At 42.5% G+C, this 19,941-nt stretch overlaps 2 long non-coding RNA genes across 3 annotated transcripts in view; one reads left to right on the top strand and one right to left on the bottom strand.

Moving 5' to 3' along the window:
* Positions 1 to 5,885: 5,885 nt before the first annotated feature.
* Positions 5,886 to 19,941, bottom strand: part of LOC147025150 (uncharacterized) — a 45,945-nt gene continuing 31,889 nt past the window's right edge. For both annotated transcript variants that reach the window (XR_015059366.1, XR_015059367.1), the window contains exons 3-4: positions 7,526 to 7,631; positions 5,886 to 6,062 (exon numbers count right to left, since the gene is read on the bottom strand). This is a non-coding gene — a long non-coding RNA (uncharacterized LOC147025150). The remainder of the gene's footprint in view (positions 6,063 to 7,525; positions 7,632 to 19,941) is intronic.
* Positions 5,939 to 19,656, top strand: LOC147025151 (uncharacterized). Its single transcript, XR_015059368.1, has 2 exons — positions 5,939 to 6,068; positions 19,451 to 19,656. It is a non-coding gene; the product is annotated as an uncharacterized LOC147025151 (long non-coding RNA).

Genomic DNA, 19,941 nt, shown 5'->3' with positions numbered 1-19,941 from the left:
CCTCTTCATAAACAACTTGCTGAGGAAACAGGGCTTCTTCTTTGTTTCCTCGTCCAGGGCAAGAATGCGGAGGCTGCTGGATCTGCCAACGTTTTGATAAAATATTAGTTTTAATGGCCAATTATTCAATTAGCGCCAACGTATTTTGCCTTTTCGCAAGGAAAAACACAAAGAGAAAAGAGAAGAGAAGAGAAAAAATCCGTAATGGCGAACGCGGCTGAGGTTCTCTTCCCCATCGGCCATGCCTATGCAGCAACATGTCCTGTCATTGGTTGGTAAATAAATGGCCGCAGCAACGTGTCCTGTCATTGGTTGGTAAATAAATGGCCGCAGCAACGTGTCCTGTCATTGGTTGGTAAATAAATGGTCATAACTTGGGAAGCACTTGTCCGATTAATATCAAACCTTGAAAAGACACATCCTCAGGTCCCCAGCAATATACCTGGCAAGTTTCAATTACATCGGACCAGTGGTTGTCGAGAAACAGCGTGCACACACACACACACACACACACACACACACACACACACACACACACACACACACACACACACACACACACACACACACACACACACACACACACACACACACACACACACACTGCTGGAATTATAGATAGGTGAGGAATCGGCATTTGATATGAGTGAGGAAAGGGGAAAAAAATCTTTGCCGCAAAGAAATTGTTGTGGCCTGTTCCAAATTAAGGCATGGTTAAGCAGGCCAAAAAACATTGCGGGTTCAGACCCCAGCGAGTTCACCCAGGAAACACCTGAAGACCCAGAGATAAAGGTGGCTGAGGATTGCCTGATGAAGGATATGATTAAAGAATGCCCTTAATTATCTTCAAAAGGGGTGTTTTAATTAACCCAAACACCCAATTTTCGCTCCTGCACTTTCTTGGAATTTTCTTCGTATGTATGCAAAGTTTCAGGCTGACACACATTGACACACGCACAAACACACACACATACACACACACATACTTGTTTTTTTAAGCATAAGATTGCATAAAAACCCATTCGAATGTAAACACTAATTTTATATTTAACTTTTGACCTTTTTATGTTAAAAATTACTGCACTTGTAAATAGTTAAAGATCTCATTCTGGTCACTCATTCTTGATTTACTTGATTTCTTTTTCTACTTGCAGGATTAAAGCACAACTCACTCAATCAAATATTGTCTATAAAACGTAGAAATATATCCATATCCATATCCATATCCATATATATATATATGTATATATATATATATATATATATATATATATATATATATATATATATATATATATATATATATATATATATATATATATACACATGTACATATACACATACACACACACACATGACCGGTCAAAAGTTTTAGAACACCCCAATTTTTCCAGTTTTTACTGAAATTTAAGCAGCTTAGTGTTTCAATGTACTCTGAAATTAAAGCATAGAACAAATAAACAATTGTAGCTAAAAAATAAATCATGGAATCGTTTTGTTGAACAAAATGTAATCTAAATTTTTGACTCAAAAAGTAGCCACCTTTTGCAGATGTAAGCCAAACATACTCGTGGCATTCTTTCGACAATGGAAATCAAATATTGTTCAGAAAGTTCTTCCCAACACTGTTGCAGAAATTGCCACAAATGTGTTGCACTTGTAGGTTGCTTTCCTTTCACCCTTCTGTCCAGTTCATCCCAAACCATCTCGATGGGGTATAAGTCTGGAGATTGTGCTGGCCATTCCATGATATGAAGCCTACGATCTTGTTCTTTTCTTCTAAGGTAGTTCTGATATCGCCTGGAGGTATGTTTTGGGTCGTTATCTTGCTGTAGGAGTAACCCCTGACCAACTAGGTGTAGATTAGAGGGTATTGCATGGCGCTGCAAAATGCTGTGAAAGCCCTTTTGGTTCAGGTTGCCAGACACTCTGTGCAAGTTGCCGACTCTGGATCCAGCAAAAGAGCTCCAGCTCATCACGCTTCCTCCTCCATGTTTGACAGTTGGTGTCACACACTGAGGAACCATCATTTCACCAACTCAACGGCGTACAAAATCCCTGAGTGATGAACCAAAGATTTCAAGTTTTGATTCATCGGTCCATAAGACATTCTTCCAGTTTTCTGTAATCCACTGGCGGTGCTTCATGGCCCAGGAAAGCTTCTTTTTCTTATTTTGCCATCTTAGCAATGGCTTTCTTACTGCCACTTGACCTGTCAAACTTGCAGCTCGAAGTTTTCTCTTTGCAGTTGAAACTGAGACTTCCTTACTTCGACCAATGTTAAGCTAAGCTTGAAGCTGCTGTCCTGTGAGCCACCTCATCAGACAAGCTGTTGACTCTCAGAAACTTGTCTTCTGATTACGTTGTGGCTTTGGTTCTGCCAGACCTCTTCCTGTCAGAGTTTCCTCCAGTTTCCAAGTGCCTTTTGATGGTGTAGGAAACTGTACTCACTGACACCTTGGCTTACTTTGCAATTTCTCTAAAGGAAAGACCTACAGTTTTAAGGGTTATAATGGTCTGTCTGTCTTCGTTTGTTAATTGTCTTTATTCTCGACATTATGAGAGTAATATACTACTTCCTGCAGTGGAATATTGTCCAAATAATGCTTCAGAGGGTGCAGCAACACAGTCTGCTCCAACACTGCTTTTGTACAGACAGAGGGTTTGTGACTAATCAACAAAAGTTGGGACACCTGTATGAATTGTTTGCATCAACTTTCAAGGCTTAATTTACTTCCATTGCTGCAAAACAGCTGCAGTTGCTAACCCATTACTTGTTCCCTGAAAAGGGCCTTTTTAACAACTCTGAAATTTACATTATTTTTCAGTTTTTGAGAACCTCAACTTTTTTTTAACCTCTGGCAGTTTACTGCTTAGCTTTGTACCACTTCAGGTTTTTCACTGGACTTGAACTGCTTAAATTTCAGTAAAAACTGAAAAATGGGGGTGTTCTAAAACTTTTGACCGGTCGTGTGTGTGTGTGTATATATATATATATATATATATATATATATATATATATATATATATATATATATATATATATATATATATATATATATATATATATATATATATATATATATATAATGTCTGCACATTGGATTCAGCCAAATATCTGCTTGCAGTCTGCAAGCATGCCCTCAAATACCAGGATTTCAAACGCAGCTTACACCCTGCAGCTCAGTGCTACATAGGAAAGAAGAAGAGGATCAAGCAATCAAAGTCATGACATGTCTGGAAAATAAAACGTCACTATTTATAGATAATCACATTGCAGACAAGACACAATTGTAAAATGCTGCCAGTGAAGTATAAAGTTTTTTTTTTAATCGACTCGGACATATACCTTTCCGAAGGTGGTGATTCAGCACCACATATGTTTCACGTTCCGAGAAACAGAAGGTCACGAGTGAAAATACATGGGTTTAATAACCATGGCAACAGAAACACAGTGCGTTTCCATTTCACATTGTGACGTCAAAACGAAAAAAGGATTGCATCTCAAAATCCTGAAGCCATGGATTACGTACCTTGTACCGATTACATTTTCACTTTTTAACAAAACAGATTCTGGTTTTCCCTGGTTTGACAATCGTTTAGCACTATTGTTACTATCACTGCTGTCACAAGTACAACCAGTTCACCACTTGCTTGATATGTGTACCAAATTTCGTAAATATATCTTGAGGGGATTTGTAGTTAAGCTCCGGAAACGAAATGTGACGGACGGACGGACGGAACCTATTTCGATATCCCCCACCAACTTCGTTGGTTGGTTGGGGATAATTACTACTTCTGGTATTACCAATATAATCACTACAACTGGTATTACTGCACTACTGCAATTACAAGTACAACTCTATGACAAGTACAATCAGTACTACCATGACTACTAACTATGACGACGACTACTACAACTACAACCTTCACACCGATCATTACTACAATGCTACAACTATTGTTATTATAATTACGGCTACTACTACTACTACTACTACGACTACTAGTCTATCGATAATTCCAGCAATCTGTGTGTGTGTGTGTGTCTGTGTGTGTGTCTGCGTCTGCGTCTGCGTCTGTGTCTGCGTCTGCGTCTGCGTCTGCGTATGTGTCTGTGACCGCTGTTTCTCGACAACCACTGGTCCGATCTAATTGAAACTTGTCAGCTATATTGCTGGGGACCTGAGTATGTGCCTTTTCAAGGTTTGATATTAATCAGACAAGTGGTTCCCAAGTTATGGCCATTTATTTACCAAACCAATGACAGGACACGGTGCTGCGGCCATTTATTTACCAAACCAATGACAAGACACGTGGCTGCGTAGGCCGGTGCGCGGCCGGCCGACGGTGACGTCACGTGCTGCGCCGGTTACGATGGGGAAAGGCGCCTTAGTTACCATGGCGAAGGAGTGGCAATGGTCAATGGCAGCGAATGTCATGGCAAGCAAAAGCAGGGAGGTAAACTTAATTTTAATTTGGATTTTAATTAACTCTGTGTGTGTAAGTATCACAGCAGTTGTTACTTCAATGCAAGCGATAATTCGTGGAATGCATGTGAACATTCCGTACGGGCACGCACCACTTCCGGATAGTGATGACTTAATGTATTCTAATAATTTCTCGATTTCTTATGCGCATTTATAGATAAACACAATGCCCCAATCCAGTCGTCGTTTACGAGAGCGAAGGAACGGCCTGTGTGGTTGTTTGAAATTATTTTCTTTTTTCTTTTGGTTTGCACGTACGGCCACACATGTACGGCCACACAAGTACGGGCATGCGAGAGCGAAGGAACGGCCTGTGTGGTTGTTTCTGGCTCACGGTTTGAAAGTTTTTTAATTTTTATTTTTTGCACGTACAGGCACGTACTAGTAGTAATAATAATAATAATAATAATAATAATAATAATAATAATAATACTCTGCCATGACTGCCATAATAACTACGAAAGGGGGTGCGGTTGAGGGAGGAGTGAGGAAAGAAGGCGAAGCAGTTTGCGAAGCAAGATAGAGAGAAGCGAAGGGTCAGGTATGGAGTATAAGGAGGGAGAAGACCAGGAGTCGCAAATTTCACAGTATTTCCAAACGTAATAAACAGATGGACGCAGCCCCAACAAGGCGGCTAAGCGAAGGGAGCAAATTGCCTGCTTGTGACGTTGTCACGAAGAGAATGTTTTTCCAAATGTAAACCGAAATTCCATACATGACTCTCTCTCATCACGTTAAACCTTCGAACTGAGCAATACTTTGTTTTCCTTCTACGTGATCAGGCCACGGACATACTGATCAACATTTTCAGCAAACCCGCCGAGAATAATGTCGCTCCGTCATGTTTTTCACAACACAAATTCCCCCAGGCCACTGAGGAATGACAGACATTTCGAGAGCGAAAAAAGAAAACCACAGCCATGTTTGCTGTTTTAGCTCCGAGGAAGCACTTCTTTCATCCCGTAAGAATCCTGCGCCGGTGCCAGGCCGAGCAGGGAGAATGCAAACAACCGAATGACGAGTCCGATGCGGGAACACGAGGCCGAGCCGTCCCAACCACTTGCTTTTATCTCGGGCTCCGATAGCGCGGCGAGCGGCGACCCCGGCCCAGAAGCCAGGCCGACCATCGTGGTGGGACTTCTGGAAAATCTCAATAAATGGGTTCGAATTGGGAAGGGGAGTGCTGTACGAGTATTCCACTTTCGAGCCGCACGAACTTCCTCGCGTCTATCCAGGCAGGAGGAAGATCTGCGAGGCGCATTCCAGCCATAATTCGGATTTGGGGGGAAGACCTGGAAGTAGCACGATGGCCTCCCCTTGGCCATTTTAAAAGACTTTGAACTGTTGGGACAAAAAAAAAAAATCCGTCGTCATTTAATGGACACTTTGATCAGATCATAATGCACAGCAGTTTATTTTTCCTACAAATCCAGACTCCAGACATCCACGTGACCCTTAAGCATGCGAGGTCAATCAAGATATTTATTCGTGCTCCGCCTCCACCTCCTCTTCCCATCCACTCACTGTGGAACATCTTTCTGCATGGTGCATCAGAACCTGATTACCAGCAGCCTGCAGGTGGGGCAAGAGAAAAAGTTGGTCTGTTGGTGCTCCCATCTGAACTCCTGGCTAATGGATCATAATTCACCGGAGTTAAAATCCCATACCATGTACTAGATGCATTTGTCCACCATCTACCAATTTACTTACAATCCATGTTAAAGTACATTTTTTGTACAAACATCTTTGTCCATCAATATAAAGTAAGTATACACTGTAAAGTATACAATAAGTTTATATATTTGACTGATATGGTGGTATTTCTCCTCCAATGTCATTGGTACCTCCACCAAACAAAGTGGGTGGAGGTTATGTTTTAACCTCTGTCTATCTGCCTGTGAGCATGATATCTCAAAACGTTGTGGACGGATTCGGACAAAACTTGGTGGGCAGGTTGGGTGTGTGACGAGGACAAATTTATTAGATTTTGGTGAAGATCCAGATCCAGATATTTAAATTTTTTAAGTGATTCGTCACCATTGAGTGATAGGGCTAAAATCGATATACTGTATAACACGATGTTTCAAAAAGTTGTGGATGAATTATGACAAAACTTGGTGAATGGGTTGGTTAGAACAAGCCGATTTGATTTTGGTTCAGGTTAGCAGATCCGGCCTATCAGTAGAATACAAAGTCAATTCCTCAACTGTTCAGTCTGGTGGAGGTATGCGCTCTACCAAGTGCCGTTCTAGCTCAGTATATGATCGCGTGCCAGTTTCTCTTGTTGTGACTATCGTACAGTCTTTGGTTTTTATCGACTCACTTTACACCGAACAATTCTTTCTCACTCGATCGTTATGATGAACAGAGACTTGGTTTCCAATGGATTCTAATCCCTTAATCCAATGAGAACGGCAAGAGAAATGTGCTTTGGTTGGCTGGAATGCACCGTGTAATGGACACAGATGATAAAAAAACAGGAAAAACAAGTAAGATCTGTTCCAGTAAATTTATCTTTATCATGTAATAGCAGTCTCGAATCATGCAATAGCACTGGAATCCCAGTTCAGCAGATTAGCTGTCGAGTCGCTACAGAAATGTATCGAGGAATCCGTATTGAAAGTTTAAAAAAAAGAGTAAGAAGAGGAATGAGTTCCTGCAGGTATAGTCAGATTGATCTGTTATCATTTTAACATGCACAACTTGATCAAGATTATGTCAGATGATTAAATAATTATCTCATTTTATGTTTGTACAACTAAGGCTTGTTTGTTGAGCTAAGGTTCAGTGTGTTCTCAGTGGAGTGAGGGATAGTTATTCAGTGTAGGATAGTGTTAGTGTAGGATAGTTATTCAGTGTAGCATAGGAGGGTGATTCGGTGTACTGTAGTCCTATTGCAATGTCGGAAGGTTATTCATTATACTGTACAATGGTTATTCAGCATTGTTTTGGTTGATTAGCTGGTGTCATGAAGGATGGATATTCAATACAATGCAGTGAAGGATGGCCTCCGCAAGGTGAGATGTGGATATCACCTTGTCCAGCAGCTTTGTCAGTGATCCAGAGTCCAGCGACAGAGCTTGATTTCAACAGAAGACATGAGCGGGTGACCAGGCGATGTTGTGACTAGAGGAGGCGTCACTTCAAAAAAAAAAGGTTCAACAGTGGTTACTGGGTGGCTGCCAGCCCAGTGCAAAAAATATAAAAAGTAAAATGCCCCATGTCACTTTGGCTTGACCTTCATTATCTAGTATCAGGAATGCTGTTGCATCATTGAAGTTGATCACACCAACTATTTGTCTTTGCTTTGTAGTTTGATGATATTTCCTCCATATGTAAAGGTTTATATACGTTACACATCTGCACACGAAAACCTGAAGTTAATGCTTGATGTACAAAGTAAAAAAATGAAAGTCAGAGAAGAAAGCTGTGGGGGAGCAGCCTCAAAAAATAAATTTACATAACTCATTGTAGCTGCATAAACTGCACTCATTGGTAAGAAAAAACGTCAAAAGTAGAAAAAACATAAACAACAGAGTAGTAGAAAAACAGTGATGGGAAAGGGGGGAATAAAAACGTCACACGTTAGCTGAAAAGGAAGAAAAGAGTGGATTATAGGAGAGAAAAAGGAATGTAGGATTTAGAATATATATTTGGTGGAGGACTTTATGTCCATTGGAGAAAGGGGGGTGCTTGTCACACTCCATATGTTTCGATTTTCCCACCCGATCACATCACGTGCCTTCTGGTTGAATGGATTGCATGAGCAGGAACAAACAATTGTCTGGGTGGCAGACGAACAGGTGTTCTTTACGGATTATGCGGTTTTACAGTGTGAGACATAATCCGTGGCGATGCTCATCATAACAGCCAGGAGGTGCAATTGATGCTTACATGGCGAATGGGGTCATCATTGGTGAGATATTTATCTGTATGCTGTCCTGATGAGGGCAAGCAAGTCCGAAATCTGAGTGGCATGCCAATGATCTCATCTGGACTCACTCCTTTGGAGGGGTCCAATTGTATGACCATGCATTCTGACCCTTCAGGGATTGGATATGTGTCTGTTTGACCACGTGCTTCAGCCTTTGTGCTGAGGAGCATGTGCATGCCAATGAGACAGTCTTGCTGGACTGGGTACTTTGGCCATGGGGTCAATGTGTACGACTCAAGCTGCTTAAAAGTTTTGATTTAGTTCGCTGGAGCTATCTTTTTTTTCTTGAAATGATTTATTGAAAAATATCAAACATTTCGTACAAACAAAGAACGATTTATTTTTAAGCATAAAATAAACATCGCCATTTTGATCAAATACTTCCGTGTTCATTATAAGCTTTGTCTGATCAGAATGAAAATGCCCTCACTAAATATCCCACAGCAAGGTGCATTTATGCTTTATTTACATCATACCACTCTGGGTCAAAGGTCAATGTCTTACATCCCTCGGAGTATGAAACCACCATTTAGGTTTTTCTTCCTTTTTTCTGTTAATGCCCGAACTGTATCTCGGAGCAGGCTGGGACTTTTGGAATGAAATTTTGCATCATTTATGGGAATAGTGTGTGGAGTTAACATAATGTTTTTGACCTTGACATCTTTTTAAGTCATGACCCAATTATGGACATTTCAACATTTTTCACAATTTGACTGAGGGTTGTCAAACCAGAATGAAATTTCCCTTTCTTGATGGCATCGAGCAAGTCGCATTTACACTTAATTTACATCATACCCTTTCTAGTTAAAGATCAAGGTCAAATGGCGGTCTGAAAAGAAATAGCATGTTTCGTCGCTCAATTTTGCTCATGTGGAATCTGAAAGACCACTTGGTCTTCCAAGATGGTTTTGCATCATATTAATGGACATGCACGAAAGTTGTGAACCTGATATTTGTTTTGCATCCTTGACCTACATTTTTCGGATTGTGACCTAATTAACAAAAAACACGTTTTTGATCATAACTTGAATAATTTTCCTCTTATTTTCATGATGTTGAGTTTTATGTATAGATTGAAGGTCCATTGGGACCATACTCTGTACAGAGCGTTGGTACTGCCTAAGCAGTCTCCTTGGCTATTGGGCACAATCCTGGACAGGTCGCCATTCTGACACAGGATACCATCAAGCTGGCACTCTTTTTGCTGACCTCGGAAGGATGACAGGCAGCGTCAACCCCACCTGGTAATTAATTCCACAGCCGAATGGGATTTGAACTCAGGATCCTAGGATCCCAAGCTCACCATCCTAACCATTAAACCAACACCAGGCATGATTGTAGATGGTGACACATTTCTTAATTTACACTCTATCCATAAATATTGAATGTCAAGATTACATGGTGATCTAAACAAAATATGGCCATCATTGGATTGCGGGCCAAAGGTAAGCTGGGGGAGGCTTGCGCTTGGTGAATGCTTTGTTGGGTATTTTGCCTTTTCATTTCATTTTTCATGATGTAATATTGTCAGTAAGTTTATTATCCCTTACAGTAATCTTCAAAATCAACGTGAACATCTGGATTAAAGTAGATTTAATACAGATATTCTTGGAGTAACATACAATATAAAATAGCTATATTTTGCCCTTTTTTTTTTTAGACAAATCTAACCTCCGCAACCTGATGTTGCATCACCATTTTCGGTGGCGATATAAGTCTCTCAGAGCTTTGGCTCTGAGTGAAACCAAAAGTGCAACACAATTGACCTTTTTAATGTCCATGAAATAATTTAAATTGATAAATTAACTTAAACTTTCTCCATCACTTGGGATGGGTACCTTTGCTTGTTCTGTCACTGGGGACAGGTACTTTTGCTAGTACACATATATACATACATACACACACATACATATATATATATATATATATATATATATATATATATATATATATATATATATATATATATATATATATACACACATATATATGTTGCGGTTGTCTAACTCACTCGTTATAAAGGAGGTGCTCGTCTGTGTGAAGTAAACTCAGAAATCGTTCGATGTAGTGATACGTGTTATACTTCTAAGGAAGCATCTCAGACGTGGCTGGGAATGCCGTGGGGACAATTTCATGTTGTTTTTTTTTTTCAAACAACTTTGCAACGACATAACATGTCCTGTATTACCACGACATGGATCATAAGGAAGGTATTGCAAGGAGGAACATTTATTACCCCAGGATGGTCAACACCTTGGGGAGGGTAGGTGGGGGGGGTGTGGTGTGGGTACATATTTTGCCACCTTTATTGGAACATGCCAGACCAGTAACAAGAGCAATATTTTTCAGAGCAGGAGTAACACCCTTTTTCCGAAGTGAGGGGTGGTGGTACTTTTAATACTACATCCAATTTATTACTGTCGACATTTCAAATCATGCGACATTCCACAAATAAGAGCCAAGTGAAAACGGTTATCCTGCTAATGTATCACACCAGATGTCGGTAGACGTATTGTTGCGGGGCCGGGTATTGGCCGCGAGCACGACCGCTAGATGGGGCCGCAAGTCGGCTCGACCGATCACCCGGAATTCAGATCATACTTCTCCGGAAAACTCTGGAGAATACGGGTCCTTTGTTTTGGACAGTGAAGCGTCAATATTTCCACCACGTGGTACAGGGTTATTCGCCAAATCTCAAAATACCTAGAGACTATGTGGCGATCTACCGAGTCTTCACACCCTCGACGGCACCCGTACGGAACGAGCGGCTCAGCGAGCTCTTTTCGTGTGCGATCCGAGTGGTTTGATCGCCGAGTTCCGTCGGGCCCGATTGTCCCGTTATAACGGCAATGGCCAGCTAATTCCCCGGCATGCGACACGCTCAGTCAATGACAGAATAGATGCGAACGAGCTGAAAACATTTAACAAATGGGGGTTTATTTATACAATAGGTGGGGAATGAGGGAAGCACGTCAGGCAAGAGCTAAACCAAATAATAGAAAGGCAAATAATGTACAGCAAAGCACTTATACAATTACTACTTACTAGACTGGCACCACAAACACACACACACACACACCCAAAGAATCGGACCCATTGGTCTTTATTTGGATATCCAGCCCGGAGGACAGTCGGGCTGAAGATCAGGGTAGTCATTGACTACCTGGCCGCGAGCGCGCGGCTGGCGTCCACTCTTTCCCGGAACTCCGGTCACCCAAGGACGGACTAGCGCAGCTGAACCCAGTTGAGGTGAGTCGAGGTGATCACCCAAGCTCGCAATCATTCGGAGGAGGAGGAGGACGAGGACCAGGGCTGATGACGACGAGGACTGTGGCAAGATCTCTTCTCTAAAAATCTCCTCCCGAAAATCTCTCTCTCCTTTCTCAGACCAGCCATCTCCGCTCTTATTTCTTGCCCCCCCCCGCGGGGGGGGGGGTCTCCGCCCTCCCCACTGATTGGGGAGGAGCCGTGCGGTGGCCCTCGACCAAACTCCGCCTGCTTCCAAAGGACTGCCTCTCCAACAGGAAGTTGAGCAACATGGTTCTGCGTGGGCTCCGCCCACCAAACAGCCAGAGGAAGTGCACTCTGCATGGCCTTTGCCCACGCATGCGCTGACACACACGTGAGTGATGGCATTGGTGGCAAGAAGCGAGATGAAGATGAAACGATGCTGGCGTTGTTGTAGTTGTTGTTGGTGGTGTAAAAATAACGAAAAGAAAACCTGACTGTTAAAATAACTTCACAGCGCATGAACATTTATCTACCCACCAGACAAGGGAAAGGAAGCCATCTATAAAACACATACTTACCGATATAACTGAGCTATAGGAACCTGAATGTTGTGTGCGATAGTTTTCCAAATCCGCAACAGTATCACACATGCAAACAATCATGATTCATTTATTTGAAGGAAGATGTGATCACAAGCTGATTTGACAGGTTCTTCTCACCTCTACATCGTTGATATTACATTATTTTGAAGCATCTTTAATCTATAATTTTTCTCCTTCATTAAAAAAAGAACAAAAAACACCTGCCATTTCATCACCAACCTCTCATACGTTTGGACAATTCTAACACACTGTTGCTATCAGCTGTGATGAGCATGGCCAGAGGACAAATACTATTTTAGCTTTTGCACTGTTTTTGATTTAAAACAGTTTCTTGAAGGCGTCTGTGGCTGGACACATAGGACGTGCTTGTCCCAAAAGTTACACAGCAGCCAGAAAGGCCGAAAAGCGTAGCAATCGGGCAGGCATGTGGAAAGGACTGTGTACACACATGTACAATAAAGTGATGGATTTTGAGTGAGCATTGACTATATTTAGCACAACTACAGAGTCAGACTTGTGAGTAAATCGCATGAAACTAGTTGTTACAAAAGGCATTTTTGTTTATGTTCTGAAAGGGGCGCATTCAAGCAAAATGCCACAGCGAACAATATACAAAGTGCTCTTAATGTAAATCATTCAACAGAACTACTCCACAACGACCACTATAAATGAAATCCTGAACAACAGCCCTATACCTTACCTATTATAAAATAACAAGTGTGGTTCATAAAGATACTTTTACAACCTTCACATAAACCGTCCTTATATGATGTCGGCAATAAAACAAGGATATTCTGGTTGGAAGGTTTACAGTAACGGCTATTGAAACATCGAAACCTGATGTTGTTGTTTTAAAGAGAGCAGAATAATAACATGATCTGAAGGACCATCTCTGTAATTTAGCTGTTTGGTTGAGCAGTAATGACTCTAACTACCACGGATGCCAAACTTCGCAAAAGGTCTTTGCCCAGTTGAGATGATCAGCTGCAAATGCATGGTGGGAATGACCTAATCAAAGAAAACAAGAGAAAAAAAAAACATTCTGGATTTATTATCACCAATGTCTAACCAAACTTAATGTAAATTAAATTAACCAAACTCAGGGGTTAGAGCACCCGCTCTGAGTTTGGTAGGTTGTCAGTATGATTGTGACTCGAGCGGAGTCCTACCAAAGACTATCAAAAGGTACGTTCTACTTGCATGCTTCACATTCAGCAGATAGAGGAGTAGGAATCAGGCAAGGGGATGGGAAGAGGGGTCATGTGCATGTGTATCCAAGTCCTTCACAAACGGGCTGGCCAGTCCTGATGTTTGACTAAGGTTATGGCAGGAATTTGGAATTTGGCCATGGTTCCAACAATAGCTCCCCTTGTCTTCACAAAAGATCTTTAACGTCCACCAAATAATGCCAGCAGATGTGATGCCCAGTTTAACGTGCATCCAAGGGACAGCACACACATTGATGAATTACCCTGCCTGTGAAACACCATTATAACAATTTATAGCTGAGCTGAGATTTGAATCCAGTCTAGACAGTTTAGAGCTCAGCTTAGAGGTGAGTGTTCGTACCTCTAGGCCATCCTGCCAGTCCCTTTAAAGGATTAGGTTATTGTCTATCAGTACTCTGGTTCATTTATAAATTCCTGCCCTAATCTACCAGGAGTACCCTATCAGTGGGCATTTGCAATCATGCTCCCAGAAAAGATGGAAAAGAGATTGTGCTTTTAGGATACGTGACTCCTGAAATAAACTTAAGCCACTCTGGACACACTGCCCTGCCAGGTAAGATCCCAATAATTCAGTAACTTCAATCCCTTTGGAAACACCGCTCCTGAGATTTGATGACATTCCTATCGTGGTTAAATTTAAGTTATAGTTGTTTTTATGAGCGATAACCTATTTCTTGTTTACATATCAAGCGAAAAATATGTGGGTAGAATGACACCCCTCCACCCTAATACCTCTCACCCAAAATATATACAACTTCATGAACTGAACACTCTTCTTTGAAATTGCCTACTAGACCATTAGCCATCAAGCCCTCTGGTGTGGACGTTCAGGATACTGAGGCACCAGTTGCCTTGGTTTTGTTTGTTAGTTGCCGGTTGGTTTGTTCCTTTTAATCTCATTCTCGATTTCCCGTACTCTTCTTGCTGTTTCATTCAGCTTGTGTGCAGCTTGTACACCGCCATGATTGTGTCCTCCTCCCCCCCCCCACCCACCTCCCCCTCCTCCTTGATCTAACTCTCACTTTGACTCTGCTGTTGGTGTTTCGCCTTTGCATTTTGTTCCCTTCCATTCTGCTCTCGCTCCTCCATGACCCTCAACCATGTATACAAACAAAAAACCCTCACTTTACTCTTTCACCAAAGATCTTTTGGAGGAACCTATGCTGCATCAAGTGTACCAGGAATATGCAATCATGCATTGGCAACATAATCCTTACGCAAAACAGCCATTAACTTCAAAACATTATATGTAGGTAGTATTGGTACTGCAGAATCCCAAAATTCCTGCATATCCCCAATTGAAAGCCGAATCATTGTTGGGAAAGTGTATGGAAGGGAAATATGGGGGGGGGGACCAGAAGGATGGTGATTGTGAAGGGCGGCAGTGTTACTATGCACACGAGTGTTACTCATATCAAAGCAAAGATGCTCTTCACCTTCAGTCTAAAAATTTGGACCGCCTTGAAAACGAAGTCATGCAGACTCCTGAATACTGTGGAATCCTCACCGTGTGAAAGGAAACCACTTGCGTATAAAGCAGAAAAGAAAGAAGAAGCTCTTAAACACGTATTGGGATATTCCGTGAGGACAAGCTCTGCGAATGTTTTCATTTCGCTGGAGCATGTGTTTTGAGACCAACCCACCTGATGATAAAAGCCAGATGCAGCGCTAATCAAAACAGCCCTTTGTTACGTCGCAAAGCAAGGGGGCAGACTCCTTTATTTCATGAATACACATGCTCGTCGTATTTCCCGTATACAGCCAATGTGCAAACTGTGGGTATGTACAAGCACCGGTACTAGCTATAGCAGGACAAGGCCTGAATCGAGGAGCTTTTTCCTGGGAAGGTTATGCCTCTTAACTGCTGATCTTTCACGTTGGTCTCAGACTCATAGAGGAGATTGTACATGAATCACACTCAGACCAAAGACCTTAGTAAACATGAGTGCACTATTACATATACAACAAGGACATTCGTGGACAATGCACCAACACATGAAGTTATATGGGACTTGAACACGGGTTTCCCAGGATCATGAGCTGAGCGAAGGGTGAAAGGCCTGAAACCACGCTGTTCTATTTTAAGAGTTTAACATCATCTTGAAAGGCCTTGATTTGCAAAGCAATTTGACCCAAAGAATTTCACAAAGTGATAAAATAATATTCCGTACAAAGTGACTTCAAGGTTTATCTAAACCCATTAACCGATAGTTGGGTAACGAATCCGTTGAGATACTGTGAAATTATGTATTATTTAGAGCTTGGGAGAATTGGGTCATCGGCTCTGTTCTTTCATCGTTTGTGATGACATACGATGCTTGAAGCAATAATCAGATGGAGCAGACTGGCATCTTGCTTTGCAGATCTTGCAATTACAGCGAAGATAAAGTTGTTTATCAACATTGTAAGCTGATTTTTGTCCTGCTGATCATACCTGGAGACAAACACGTTTTTTTTTTTTTTGCATACAGAGTCGAGAGCTAGAACAATGAACAGATCAGGAAGCAATAGAACAAAAGGAACAATAGAGAGAGGGGAGGGTGGACACCAACAGCAGAGGTAAGGACAAATAGAGTGAGACTTGGACAAATCATCAGTGTGGGGAGGAATGAAAGGTAAGGGAGGAATCAGAGGTAGGGGAGGATGCGTGGGATGGACAACATGGATACAGAAGCAAACTCAGGAGGGAAAAACTGGAAATTTTGAAGTAGGTGTGTTTGAGGGGAGGGGGCAGGGGTAGAAAAGATCATGGTTTTGGATGGGGGATGATACGAGATGGTGGTGAACAGCTGTCTTGAAGTCTTGAAGGGAAGAATGAGATTGCAAATGAGGAAGTCGATTCCACAGCCAGGAACAACGAGGAACAATGAGTGGACGTGGAGGAACAATGAGTGAAAACGAGGAACAATTATCAGTTCTTCTGATCACATGCTTGTCAAAGTAAACATCTCTATAGCTGTGATTAGAGAAACACCTCAGCACGGTGGAGTCTAGCATTTCACTCAGGCCGACTGGCAAGGACTTCAAGCAGCCATCAAACTTCTAGACTGGTCTCCCATCTCCATTTTCTCCGACATCAGCTCGTCCTGGGAATTCTTTCAAAGAATATATATATATATATATATATATATATATATATATATATATATATATATATATATATATATATATATATATATATATATATATATATATATATATATATATCTCTCTCTCTCTCTCTCTCTCTCTCTCTCTCTCTCTCTCTCTCTCTCTCTCTCTCTCTCTGTCTCTCTCTCTCTCTCTCAATACCTCTCTCTCTCTCTCTTGCTCTCTTTCTCTCAACACCTCTCTCTCTCTCTCTCTCTTTCTCTCAACACCTCTCTCGCTCAACACCTCTCTCTCTCAACACCTCTCTCTCTCAACACCTCTCTCTCTCTCAACACCTCTCTCTCTCTCAACACCTCTCTCGCTCAACACCTCTCTCTCAACACCTCTCTCTCTCTCAACACCTCTCTCTCTCAACACCTCTCTCTCTCTTTCAACACCTCTCTCTCTCTCAACACCTCTATCTCTCTCTCAACACCTCTCTCTCTCTCAACACCTCTCTCTCTCTCTCTCTCTCTCTCTCTCTCTCTCTCTCTCTCTCTCTCTCTCTCTCTCTCTCTCTCTCTCTCAACACCTCTCTCTCTCAACACCTCTCTCTCTCAACACCTCTCTCTCTCTCTCAGATTTATCCCAACTCTTCTTCAATTGTCCTACCCTTCCTCCCATCCATGGTACACTGAAGTTTGTGGGAGGCAGTTGTCCTGAAACAACTTGCCTTTGCCTCATGGAAGGCAAATCCAACTGAAGGCAATCTCAGTTTTTCCACAAAGCTCAGAACAAGTGTATGTTTACCCTGACAGCCAAGAAACAACATCTCTCTAGTCTCAAATCTGAACTCTCAAACCTGTCTCCCTCCTCAAAATTCTGGTGGTGTCTATTTAAGTCTGTTTCTGGTGCATGTTCCACCTCCATCCCCTCCCTTATCTCAAATGGTCACACAGCTGATACCGCACATGAAAAGGCTGAATGCCTAAACTCTCTGTTTGCTTCTAAATCTTGTTTCCCAAACCCATCACTTTCTGTACCCACCTTACCCAGTTGCACCCAGCTGTTCCTGTCCTTTTCTCCTGACAAGGTGGAGAGCTTGCCATCAAGCCTCGACTCAGATTCTGCAACAGGTCCAGACAGCATCAGCCCAAATGTCCGAAAAACATGCTCTGCAACTCTTGCTCACCCTCTCTCTGTTCAATTCACCCTCTCCTTTTCTCAAGGTCATCTGCCATTTGCTTGGAAATCAGATAACATTACCATTCTGCATAAAAAGGTGCAAAAACAGATCCTTGCAACTTCAGACCAACCATCCTTCTCCCAATCATCAGCAAGGTTGTGGAATCAATCATCGCTTCCAACATTAAATCCTTCCTCTTCTCCGATAGCCCAATTTCCGATCATCAATTTGGAATTCAGACCAGGTCACTCCACCCTGGACTTGGTGCTCCTGCTTTCCCAACAATGAATGGAGGTCCTCAATGCCAGACATGAGATCAGAGCCATCTCCCGAGACATATTACATGCTTTTGATATGGTATGGCACCCCGCCCTGCACACCAAACCCTCTTCCTGTGGTATCTAAGGCAATTTCCACTCATGGCTCTCAGACTTCCTCTCCTGTCGCATTCAACATGTGGCCTTTATTGGAATTCTCTCATCCCCTCTTCCTGTCCAGGCTGGAGTTCCTCAAGGCAGTGTTCTGGGCCCAGTGCTTTTTCTTGTTTTCATCTGTGATCTCTCCGACTCTCTGGAAAATCCTTTTTACCTCTCTCTGCACATCTGGATAAAATCACAAGCAGGTCAAACACGTGGAACATGTCTTTCAATGCTGACAAATCTCACATTCTCACTATGTCTCTCTGAAAGGACTATCTGGAACCCCCGTCCCCATCCACACCCCCCCCTCTACTTTCTCAATCATGCTCTTGAAGAAGTCCTTTCATTCAAACTTTTTGGCCTCACTATCTGCCATGATCATTCTTGGGAAAGCACATCTCCAAGCTGGCCTCCAAAGTCAGTCGCCGACTGGGCATCCTGTGTCATGCAAAGTCCTTCCTTGGCACACCTGAGCTCTTGACCACGTACAAAGCTTTCATCTGCAGCCTGATGGAGTACTGCTCTCCGCTCTGGGCTGGTGCTCCCACCCCTCACCTTTCTCGGTTTCACGCTGTGGAAACCAAGGCATTTAATATCATCGGTCTCTCTCGCAATGAGGCTGTCTTTGGGTCTCTTAGTCTCACCACAGGCTGGTTGGTGGTATTTGTCTTTTTCCATTTCATCTCCGGCTTCATCCAGCCCCCCCCCCCATCTCCACCGTTTGCTATCTGTCAAACCCATAATTCGGCAGGGCCCTCAAGGGTCCGTCAGCAACCCCCTTCTGGTAAAACTACCAAAAATCAAGAATCACTGCTCAACTTTATTCTTTCATTCCTCTTTTTTCCTGCCTCTGGAACAAACTCCCACACACTCTTCAATCCTACTCTTCCCTGCAGGTCTTCAAAACTGCTGTTCACCACCATCTCTTATCATCACTCATCCAAAACCATGATCTTTTCCACCCCCATGAATCCACCCCAAACCCACCTCCTTGAAATTCCCTGCTTCCCTTCCTGAAAGACCCTGTAGTGTCCATCTTGTTTACCCCATGTACCCCGCCCTATCCCTCTACCTTCCACAGATCTCCTCATGTGTCTATTCCCCACTGTTTTGTGCTTCCCTCTCCCATCCCTCTTGTCTCCTGCAGTCCCTGTTGCACGTTTTGTGTGTTAGCTCTTATACAAGCCTTAAAAATGTATATAAAAAATATTATAAAAAGGTGAGCAGTGATTCTGAATGTTGGGAGTTTCACGCAAAGAGGGTTGATGGTTGACCACATGCTCCCTGCAGAAACCTGGGTGTGAGGGTCGACAAAGCAAAGGAAGAGTAGAGGGTGCAAGCCTGCAAAACCAGAAAGGCGGCGGTAAAAGACAAAGATGGCCGACCTGTCTGCGATGGGAAAGTGTTCAAGATGGGTGCTTAAATGACAAGTTGACACAGTTGCTCTGAGAGGTTGTTGGCTGTGGTGAGATTTCAATCAAAATTAGTGAATTCCATATGGTTCCGACCCCCATCCACATCTTTTTGATTAATCAATATAGCCTATGTATATGATGATATCACTTCTGACATATTGGGATGGAACAGCCTCAGAAAGGCAGTTCCACAGAGAAGTGAGGAACAAAAGAGTGAAGGTGTGTGAAAGTCTGGAATTTGGTACTTTATCCGGGGGGGGGGGGGTTACTGGAAGAACACATGAATTCTGGAATTGCTGGGGAGGGTCTGACAACTGAAAGAGCAGAGGGAGTTAGACCAGAATAGAGGTGGTAAATAAGTAAATA

Source organism: Eptatretus burgeri, chromosome 6 (genome assembly GCF_056783735.1).
Source record: "Eptatretus burgeri isolate ZD-2024b chromosome 6, Ebu_testis_v1, whole genome shotgun sequence".
Lineage (NCBI taxonomy): Eukaryota > Metazoa > Chordata > Myxini > Myxiniformes > Myxinidae > Eptatretus > Eptatretus burgeri.
This window is presented reverse-complemented; position numbering and strand designations above follow the sequence as displayed.